The 9,579-nt window shown below is 43.2% G+C and overlaps 1 long non-coding RNA gene across 3 annotated transcripts; it reads left to right on the plus strand.

Annotated features, from left to right (window-relative positions):
- Positions 1-4,444: 4,444 nt before the first annotated feature.
- Positions 4,445-9,178, plus strand: LOC307013242. Of its 3 annotated transcripts, none has more exons than XR_013800901.1 (7): positions 4,445-4,723; positions 7,535-7,619; positions 7,786-7,917; positions 8,004-8,113; positions 8,201-8,322; positions 8,468-8,541; positions 8,837-9,178. It is a non-coding gene; the product is annotated as an uncharacterized lncRNA (long non-coding RNA). The 3 variants fall into 3 exon arrangements; XR_013800903.1 differs by lacking the exon at positions 4,445-4,723 and adding an exon at positions 7,014-7,366; XR_013800902.1 differs by lacking the exon at positions 4,445-4,723 and having other exon boundaries at positions 7,014-7,619.
- Positions 9,179-9,579: the final 401 nt, after the last annotated feature.

Genomic DNA, 9,579 nt, shown 5'->3' on the forward strand with positions numbered 1-9,579 from the left:
TCACCATTTGTAATCATGGTGAGCTTGTGTTTGTGCAGGTTGCACAAACTCAAGCCTGTCAGGGCATCGAGTCCACAGTTTCCCTCACGGGAAAAGGACCGGAGCTAGCGTTCGTTCCTGGGTGCGTTGTGCATCCACCTCCCTGCAGCACATACTCTGTCTCCACAGCTTTATCAAGAAACCGTATTACATCTCTCTCTCCCCCCCTTCGCTGCTCTCTCTCTCCCGGGGGGCGGACTGGGACTATAAATCAGCCCGGGACTCTCGACCGGCCCACTTTGGTACCGCCGGCCCACCGCGGTGCTAGTGACTTACCGCAGAGGTAGACATTAAGGGTAAAATGCCACTGGCATTATATTATCACTGGCCCCACCATTGTAACCACTGGCCCGGAGCATTCGTCCAAAAAACTATCGACTAATGATGAAGAAAATTAACACATTTGTTGCAATAGTAATGTATGCACAAACTACATTACTACTTGTACTACAACATTTGAATCATCAGTTCTTCCTAATTTTCCTCAATTGTTCATATTTGGTTTATTAAAATAATGATATTGTGGTCATTGTTAAAAAATGTCTGCTATTATTATGAGTATTATTATTTGTATAATGCACTTTCTGCCTTCCTTTCATTAGGAGTTAGAAATGTAATGGCTATCCTAAACTGCTGGGACATTTCGCCAATACCTTTATATTGTCTACTCTTCAGTTACTTGTCAGCATAGGTCGGCATTGATGTACAGAGCCGACAGAAGACCTTGTTTATATTGGCATCATATTGAGAGGTGCAGTGACGCGTCCTAAACCAGGAAGTAAGCTGCTGGTTCCCTCTACAAAAAGCAATGGGATTTCTCAAAAGGGTTTTGGAAAATAAACCTGTTTTGTTCAGCCGGATAATCTCCACATGTCTACCCTACTTTTATAATGTTCAAATCATAAATCTAATCGATAGATTATAAAAAGGGTTTTAGGACGCGTCACTGCACCACTGGAAGCCAACTCCATCGATCAAGCTGGCTGAAACTTTCTCTCCCTCTTTTTCTCATGCTCCCTGTCACTCTCCTTTAACTCCTCCGGTAACTTTCTTTTATTTGAAGAATGTTTTTTGCCCGGCGCTTGGCCGGTTACCGCTGGTATTAAAAACATTTTTGGATGGTTAGGTGGCGCGATAGTCTGTAGTGAAGGAGCGCGCTCCCGCTCACGGGAGCCTGCTCGCGCTGCGCTCCGCAGCAAACAGCTGTTTGCTTTTCACCCAACAACGACAACCGACTCACGGAACTCTATGTTGTAGCGTTGATAAACGAAACCATTTAACTAAATTGCTCGTCAAAATACCAATACCACAGGACAATTCTTTTAAAGCAATATTTTTAGTGGCCCGAGCGGGCAAGTGGAAAGTACAATTATGCTGGCCCGGGGTGTCTAAATAGTGCTTCCGGGCCAGCGGGCCATTTATAATGTCGAGCCCTGCCGGTTACCGGCCGGCCCACATCGTCCGACCGGCCCTGTCGATTAGATAACAGGCGTGTGTAAGTCCTGCATCTGTATGATACAAATGTGTGTAAAATGATACCGGCTGCTGTAATCACTCATCTGGTTACGTTATTACATTGACCACCACACCCCCGACCAGGGGTGAAAGTGGTTTGAATTTCTTGCAGGTACTATAATGCTACCCCGACCTTCATTGGTTCATATTGTTCTCCTCCCGCCCCCAGCTTCATGCATCCCTGAACACAAACTTCACATTTTTAATGTCTTTATGGGGTAGAAATTAGAAACACTTGAGAATATGTATAGTCAATTATTTATTTTCAATTGTGCATACAACTTGTGTCAAAACTTAACAGACCATTAGCAAGGCATGTTGAGGGAGGTAAACTACACACTTTTCCACATTTTCCACAGAGGGCTGAAGTAGCTCTCCTCTTCTGTGTACCGGCGAGCCATGCAGCTTGTTGAGTGGGCTGCTCTTCTTCCTTTGCCCAGCCAGGTCTTCACATAAGGCAGTGGATCCCACTGTCTGCATGGTGGTCCCACAGAGCTGATGAAGAGGAGATTTGCTGCATTTGTTGTTGTAAGTTTGCTCCTATACTCAGTTATGATGTTATTCATTGTGCTGAACCCCCGTTCACAGTCAGCATTGCTTGGAGACAGTGCCACTGCCATGAGCAACTTCTTCATTTTGTTGGGAATGTTTCTTCCTCCACTGGCCTTGTATTCTGTGAATCCAAGATGGGCCTATTGTTGGTTCACATGTAGGACATCACACAAAGCCCTCACCTCATTATCTCCAAATCGAGGATTGTCATGGTCCCAGTTGTCAGGGTTGAGGACTGCCATTTGATTGATAAGGCTGTTATAAGCCTCTTTTCGGTTGGCTGCAACACTGGCCTTTGCTCTGTTTGCTGTGGTTGTGAAGAGTCTTTCTTTCATATTGTCTGCCACTGCTTGGATGAACTGAGCAGAGTCAATGATGGGAGACCTGCCAACTCTTAAATCCTCTCCCTTGAATTCCATCACTTCCTCTGCCTGACTGGCATCAACTGCATGTTGTCCTGGGTAGCGATTGAAACTTTCTATGCGTTTGACATAAGTCGTCATGATGTCATGGGCCTTTGGGAGTGTGGTATTCCTGTTCTGAAGAATTTCTGACAAGTTCTTAAGTTCAGTCAGAACATCTGCCATCAGTGCAAGACTTTTCAGGAAGTTGATGCAGCACAACTTAGAAAGCAGACCTTTGAATTTGGCCCTCTCTCTGCTGTCCCTTGTATCATCCTCTGATGCCTCACGGAAATGTTGTGCCAAGACTGGATAAGACTACCAAACTGCAGAGACTGCCCTCCATGAAGAAGCTACCCAGCGAACACTGAACACTTTTCCAATCCTCCTGAGGGCGATGTCCAGGTTGTGAGCAAATTCACTCAGCTGCCGCATGTTTTTTGGTGACTGGCTATATAATGAATATAGGCTGTCCATGAATGCCTGGAAGTCCTTTGTTCCCCCTGTCACATCCAGTGCCTGGTCAACAGCAAGCTCCAGTCTGTGATTAAGGCAGTGCCATAGTATGATGCCTGGGAAGTCATCCTGGAGCAACTTCCCAACACCTGACTTCACTCCCAGCATGACACTGGCCCCATCACTGCAAAATCCAATGAGGATTTCTCTCAGCAACTCAACAGTAAAGCCATTTTTAAGCAAGCAACCCATAATCTGTTCCTTGATATGAGCAGCAGACATACTATCCAGCTCAACCAGGTCCAACGGAAAGGCAATGGGCTCCATGTCTCCATCAACACTAGCCTTCAGGAACACAATTAGTGTTGATTTGTGCCCAACACTGGTTGACTCATCAGCCAATACTGTGATTTTGCTCTTGGCCTCTATTATCTTTTTTAGAAGTTCCTTTTTCATCTGTGATGACACATGCTCAATTATGTCAACACAGACAGTTTTGCTATGCAAAACACGCCCCAAATCAGCAGAATTTGCATGCTGCAGGTCAATCAGAATCTCAAAGTCTGTGAAAGGCTTGTTGTTCTTGGCCACATAATAGGTTGTCATGAATACCTTGGCAGTAGACTCAAACACAGACTCCTGACTACTCACGTTCATGTTCAGAAGAATATCTTTATTTGCTGTCTGAATAATCTTGACTGCTTCATTATGTGCTGCAGAGTTCTTGTGTTCACTGATTTTTTTGCGCAGTGATGAAAGCTGGACATCCCTTGATGGACCAGCTGGGATTATCTTTCCATCAGCCCACTGAATAGCAATATTAACACCACGGGAGGCCATGACACCCAGATCCTTCACATCATGGCATGGGGTACAGCCTAGCCTTCCATTGTGAGCATACATCCATTCATTTTTCTGTTTGAACTGTTCATATTGTTCTTCTTTCCATATAGAAGGGTATGCATTAGGGCTAGCATCACCTGTGGTGGCTTCTGAGGGACCTGCTGCCACTTCTTCTGGCTGAGTCTCCTCTTCCTCCCTCTGGGCCTCAACTGTTATAAATTAGAATAAAGATGTATAGCTAAATTCAGCAGACAGTCAAAAATGTACAAGTCTCTGTCTTTCTTTGAATTTTCAGAATATTGGTTACATAAATTAAAATACTAATAAAATAAAATGTATGCCACAATGTGCAGATTAAAATAGAAGATATCAAAGCAAAATATTTAATGTTAAAATAGTATGCTGTGTACACAGGGGTGGACTGGCCATCTGGCATACCGGGCATCGTCCCGGTGGGCCGTTGACCCAATGTCGGCCGGTCCGCAATGGTTTTTTTTTCTTTTCGTTTTTTTCCCTCTAAATTCCCTCCAATAGGGCCGGCCAATTGGCTACAGAGGGCTAGCAGTGTGTTGCCAGCATCAACACATATTATTGGTCTATTGTTTGTCATTGTCAATCAATCATGAGCTGATAAGCTCAGAGAGCCCTGACAGTGCTGTCAATCACAACACAAACCAGGGTGGGGCGGGACCTCATGGCATGGGTGGGAGTCGCGGGACGGGCTGCCTGCTGCTGAGCTGAAAATGGATAAGCAGAAGAAACGCCCGGGTGGCGCTGAAAAACTGCGACTTAAAAAGCTGAAGTCTCTGGAGGTGGAGGCTGCTAAATATTCTAAATTGACGGACCTATTTGGTGCCGTGGTCACCGCCCCAGCAGGTGCTTCTGCGCCGGGAGACGAGCGAGTGGAGGCATACATCGTAAGTAACGTTAGCCTGGGCTGGCTAGGCTACATTTTTGAGACATGTCCAAAAAAAAAGTAGAAAACGTTTTTACATTGAATGTGATGTGACCTAATTAACTGCATAGTCCTACTTGTGACAACATATTAGCCCAGAGTTGAAGGGCTGTGAATGTTGGTAGTTGTGGTTGATTTTGTTTAAATATGCCGAATTGTGATATTATGGGTTTTTATATACTTCAGATGATTTAGCTAGGCTAGCTAAGAGCTGCTAACGTCAGCGGTTTCTTGTAGCCATAGCAACAGTAAACGTTCACATGGACCAACGAGCTGTAAGTAGAGATGAAGCTGCAGAATCAAGCTGTATTGTAAATACAGATGAGATACTTTGAATTTTAGCAAAAAATATAAGTAAACCTATAGGAAATAATTAGATTAATTTGCAATATTTGCAAATTCGGTAAGAGAACTGATAGCAGTCTGTTCATCAGTGGAATGTCAGATTGGAGGCATATACACCAGCGCACAGAGGAGCATTTGAGAAGCAGTGGACACAGAAACTGTGCTGAAGCTTACCTCTTGAAATCCGCCAGTGCTGATATCAGCAGTGTGTTTGGTGGCAGTCAGATGTCGGCGCACAGAGAGCAGGTCAGAAAGAGACGGCAGGTTTTGGAGCGCATCATAGATGTCATCAAGGTTCTTGGGAAGAGGGGGCTTGCATACAGGAGGTCAGAAAATGAGGCAGCATATACTCTGGAAGACCACACAGTTGATCATGGTAATTTCTTGGAACTCATACTTCTACTGGGGAAGTATGATTTCTGTTTAAAAGAGCACCTGGACAGCTGCCTTGAGAACAGCAAAAAGTTGCATTTGTCTGGTGGCACGAGAGGCAGAGGCTCCCTTGTAACTTGACTCTCCAAAACCACAGTCAACTCAATGATAGATGCAATTCACCATCTGATTCAAGAAAACATCTCCAGTGATATCAAGAAAGCAGGAATGTTTTCAGTGCAGCTGGACACAACACAGGACATCACCTCTCAGGATCAATGCTCTATAATTATGAGGTATGTTAGTGATGTTGTTCATGAGAGGCTTGTTGCAGTGCTGAAGTGCAGTTCATCCACTGGACAGGCCTTTGTCAACATGCTGTCAGAAGTTCTGGACAAAATGGGCCTCAGCAAGACCATGTGCATTGGAAATGCGACTGATGGGGCATCAAACATGCAAGGCCAATACAAAGGATTCTCCTCACTATTGTCTGCACAATCTCCAAACCAGGTGCATGTATGGTGCTACGCACATGTACTAAATCTGGTGCTTGCAAACACAACCCAGACTGTTATTGAGAGTGGGTCCCTGTTTGCGCTCCTCAATGGCATTGCGGTATTCATCAAAGAGTCATATAAAAGAATGAATGTGTGGGAAGAGTCAGGCCGAAACAAGAGACGTAGACGCCTTGCTCCTATTGGCGAGACACGCTGGTGGGCCAAGCATGAGGCCCTGAAGAAGGTGTTTGGCTTCTTTGGAAAACCGGAAGATGGTTCTGTACGTTGATGTGCTGTTGACATTATCAGCTATACAGAAACAGGCAACAGTGAAACCATGTATCCGTGTCATGGCCAGAGGATATGCAGTCATTGCTCAAGTATGAGACGATCTTGACGGCTCAAATCTTCCTCCGCTTATTTGAACATACCTCTCCATTGTCTAAATACCTTCAGACGGCAGGATTGGACATCCTCTCTGCTCACAGAATAGTGGCATCGACACAGGATATGCTGAAAAGCTTGGGAAGAGATTTTGAATCTGTAAAAAAAGCAGCAGACACATTTGTCAACTGGACAAACACAGAAATCCAAGAGAGAGATTGACACGGACATTGAAGTGGAGGCAACACTGCCACAAAAGAGGAGGAGGATGAAGAAATTCTTGCCTGGAGAGATGGCTCAGGATGAGACCCTGGATGATGCAGAAAAATCCTATGAGGTGAATGTGCATAACCGGATCATGGACACAGCAATTGAAGCCATTCATAGGCGCTTTTTAACACACGGCAATCTATATGCTGACTTGGCATGTCTGGATCCCAGAAACTTCCCTCAGCTCTGCACCAGTGCTCTTCCCCAGTCTGCCCTTCAAGACTTAAGCAAGTGCTTGCAAGGATTTGACAGCAGGGCAACCAAGGAAAATATGCAGGCCGAGTTGAAAAGCTTTGCACTCCAGTGGAACAGGCTGAAGGCATCCCCATTGGCAGAGTACAAAGCAAGAACAGTAGAAGATGGATCAGGTGGTGAGAAGGACAACACAGAAGAGGTTGAGATAACTCCCATAAGCTGTTGCTCCTGCAAAGAATGCCCTCTGTGCTGCTACCAGATACTTCGCCGTTTCAACATGCTAACAGATGCATACCCTGTCCTAGGCCTTGCTTATAAATACCTGCTTACAGTATCCCTCACACAGGTGGCTTGTGAGCGCACATTTTCAATTTTGAAGTTTATTAAAAACAGACTCAGAAGCACCCTCTCATCTGATAAATTGGAGGCATTTATGTTGATGGCCACAGAGAAAGACATCCTCATGTCCTTGGACTCTGACTCTGTGATAGACAGACTTGCAGAGAAGAGTGAGCTGCTTAAAAAGCTGCTCCACTGATAAGGCGAGAAATATTTAATATTATTGTTATTATCACACATCACACATTATGGATGTAGTAATTCATTATTTGTCATTTTAATGATGCTTTTCAGAAGTTGTATTGTGCTTATGTGTTGATCCTTAATGGTGTGATCATGTACACTAAATTATCAATTATTCTCCATTACAGGTTGTTCTGATATATTTGAGGAGTCGTTCTCCCTCTGTTCTATATGTGGACTTGTTCTCTCATTTGGGACCATTGTTAGAATTTGGTAAGTGTATCATGTAATTTTTAATGTTGTATAAATTCATACTTCATCATTTTAAAAAAGTTTTGAAAGAAACGCACATCCCAAAAGTTTTCAACTCTAGGTGCAGGACAGAGGAAAACATTTTATTTATTTTTCAGACTTAATAATGTATCCGATTCCCACTCAGGTTGACCACTTGACATGTGAGAGCTTGAGGAGTTGTTCCCCCTTCATCCATGTTCGAGGACTTGCTCTCTCTCTGCCTCCACTCTCTACCTTCACTGCACCAAAGTTTGGCTGTTGAGTCTCCTCTAGTATGGTGAGTTTATCATTTTTTATGTTTTATGAAATCATACTTAATTTGTGATGATTAGAGACTTAATAATGTATCCGATTCCCTCTCAGGTTGAGCACTTGACATGTGAGAGCTTGAGGAGTTGTTCCCCCTCCGTCCATTTTCAAGGATTCGCTCCCTTACCACTTCACCACTTTTTGAGAAGTCTATGATTTTTTGAGTATGTCATGTGTCTTATAATGTTATATGAATTCATACTTGATTTGTGATGATGAGAGACTTAATAATGTTTCCATGTCTCTTTTAGGTGGACCACCCTATATATGAGAGCCTAAGGAGTTGTTTTCCCTCTGTCCCCTTTTGAGGACCTGCTTTGTCTCCTCCATCATTCACTGGGCCACTTTTAGGTTCCTGAGCTTATTTCATGTGGTGAGAGGAATGCAATATGTGTATGTTTAAAGGTTATATTTAAAGGTTTATGTGAAGAAACATACTATATGTGCGATAAAATGACAATTGGTAATTCATAAATGTCTCTTTATATTCTCTGCTACCATTATCTCCTGTCAAACAGGTTTTCCTGACCTGCTAGAAGTTCTTCTTGATGCTTGAGTCATAGATCATATCTGAGAGCTTCGTCTTGACTTTGTGAGTTTATTATGCAACTTGCTTTGTCTCAGATTGAAACAAAAGGTTTGATTATGATTATTTCCTGGCTGAAGATTTTCATATTGATGGTTTTAATTTCAAACATCTGCATATCTTTTAAGTTCAATTAACAGTTATGCAGGTAGGCCTTAGGGCTCTTTTGAGACTTAAGTCATCCTTCATGACAGATACATTTTTTCACTAAGTGTCACTACGTCACAAAAAGGCTACATGGCTACATATATTTGTCAGTACACAGATACTGAGTACAAGTTCTGTTTGCTGTTTCTTTCAGGTCACGAATTTGGTGAGGAGTGGAGCTGGCTGGCTGCGGACGAGGAAGTATAGAGCAATACATACTTGTGCACATACACGTATATGAAAATGCATATCTATTCAGACCTGTAACCCATGTCTTAGACTTTCCACACAGCTATGTATATATATATATATATATTTTTTTCCAATTCTCTATTTATGGTTTCATAATGAGTGAGTGAGTTTCAGCTCTAATGCTGTAATATGTTTCTATTTAGATTATTTGTCAGGATATTTTTTTGTTATTATTGTCCGAGTCTGGTTTTAACTAATACTGGGCTTACATCAAAAGATTTTCACAGTCACAGACTAAAAACTGAAAGGGTAGCATAAGGGTTCTTCCCATTAGTCTCGTCCCACCCCTAGTCATGACATAACTTCTGTTGTGATTTGACTTAATGAATAAAGATTGATTGATATAGCTGTCAATTTTAGTCCTTTAGTTCATAGTTAAGTGCTTTATTTGTTAACTGCTATCAAGGAATATGACTCTCCTTTGTAGTATGCATGAGAGAAGATGCCGCAAGTTTAGTGGACTTCTATGTAGTGTCCGCTGATAATGTAGTGGGCTGGTCTGGACAGAAAATGCCAGGGCTGAATTTTTGTCCCAGTCCACCCCTGTCATGTTGTGTTCTGAGTAAAATAGCCATTGACTATATAGAGCAGGGGTGCCCAACCTTTTTTTAACCAAGACGGCGGCGATCGTTGACGGGGGGGGGG

This window comes from Notothenia rossii, assembly GCF_949606895.1.
Source record: "Notothenia rossii genome assembly, chromosome: 1".
Lineage (NCBI taxonomy): Eukaryota > Metazoa > Chordata > Actinopteri > Perciformes > Nototheniidae > Notothenia > Notothenia rossii.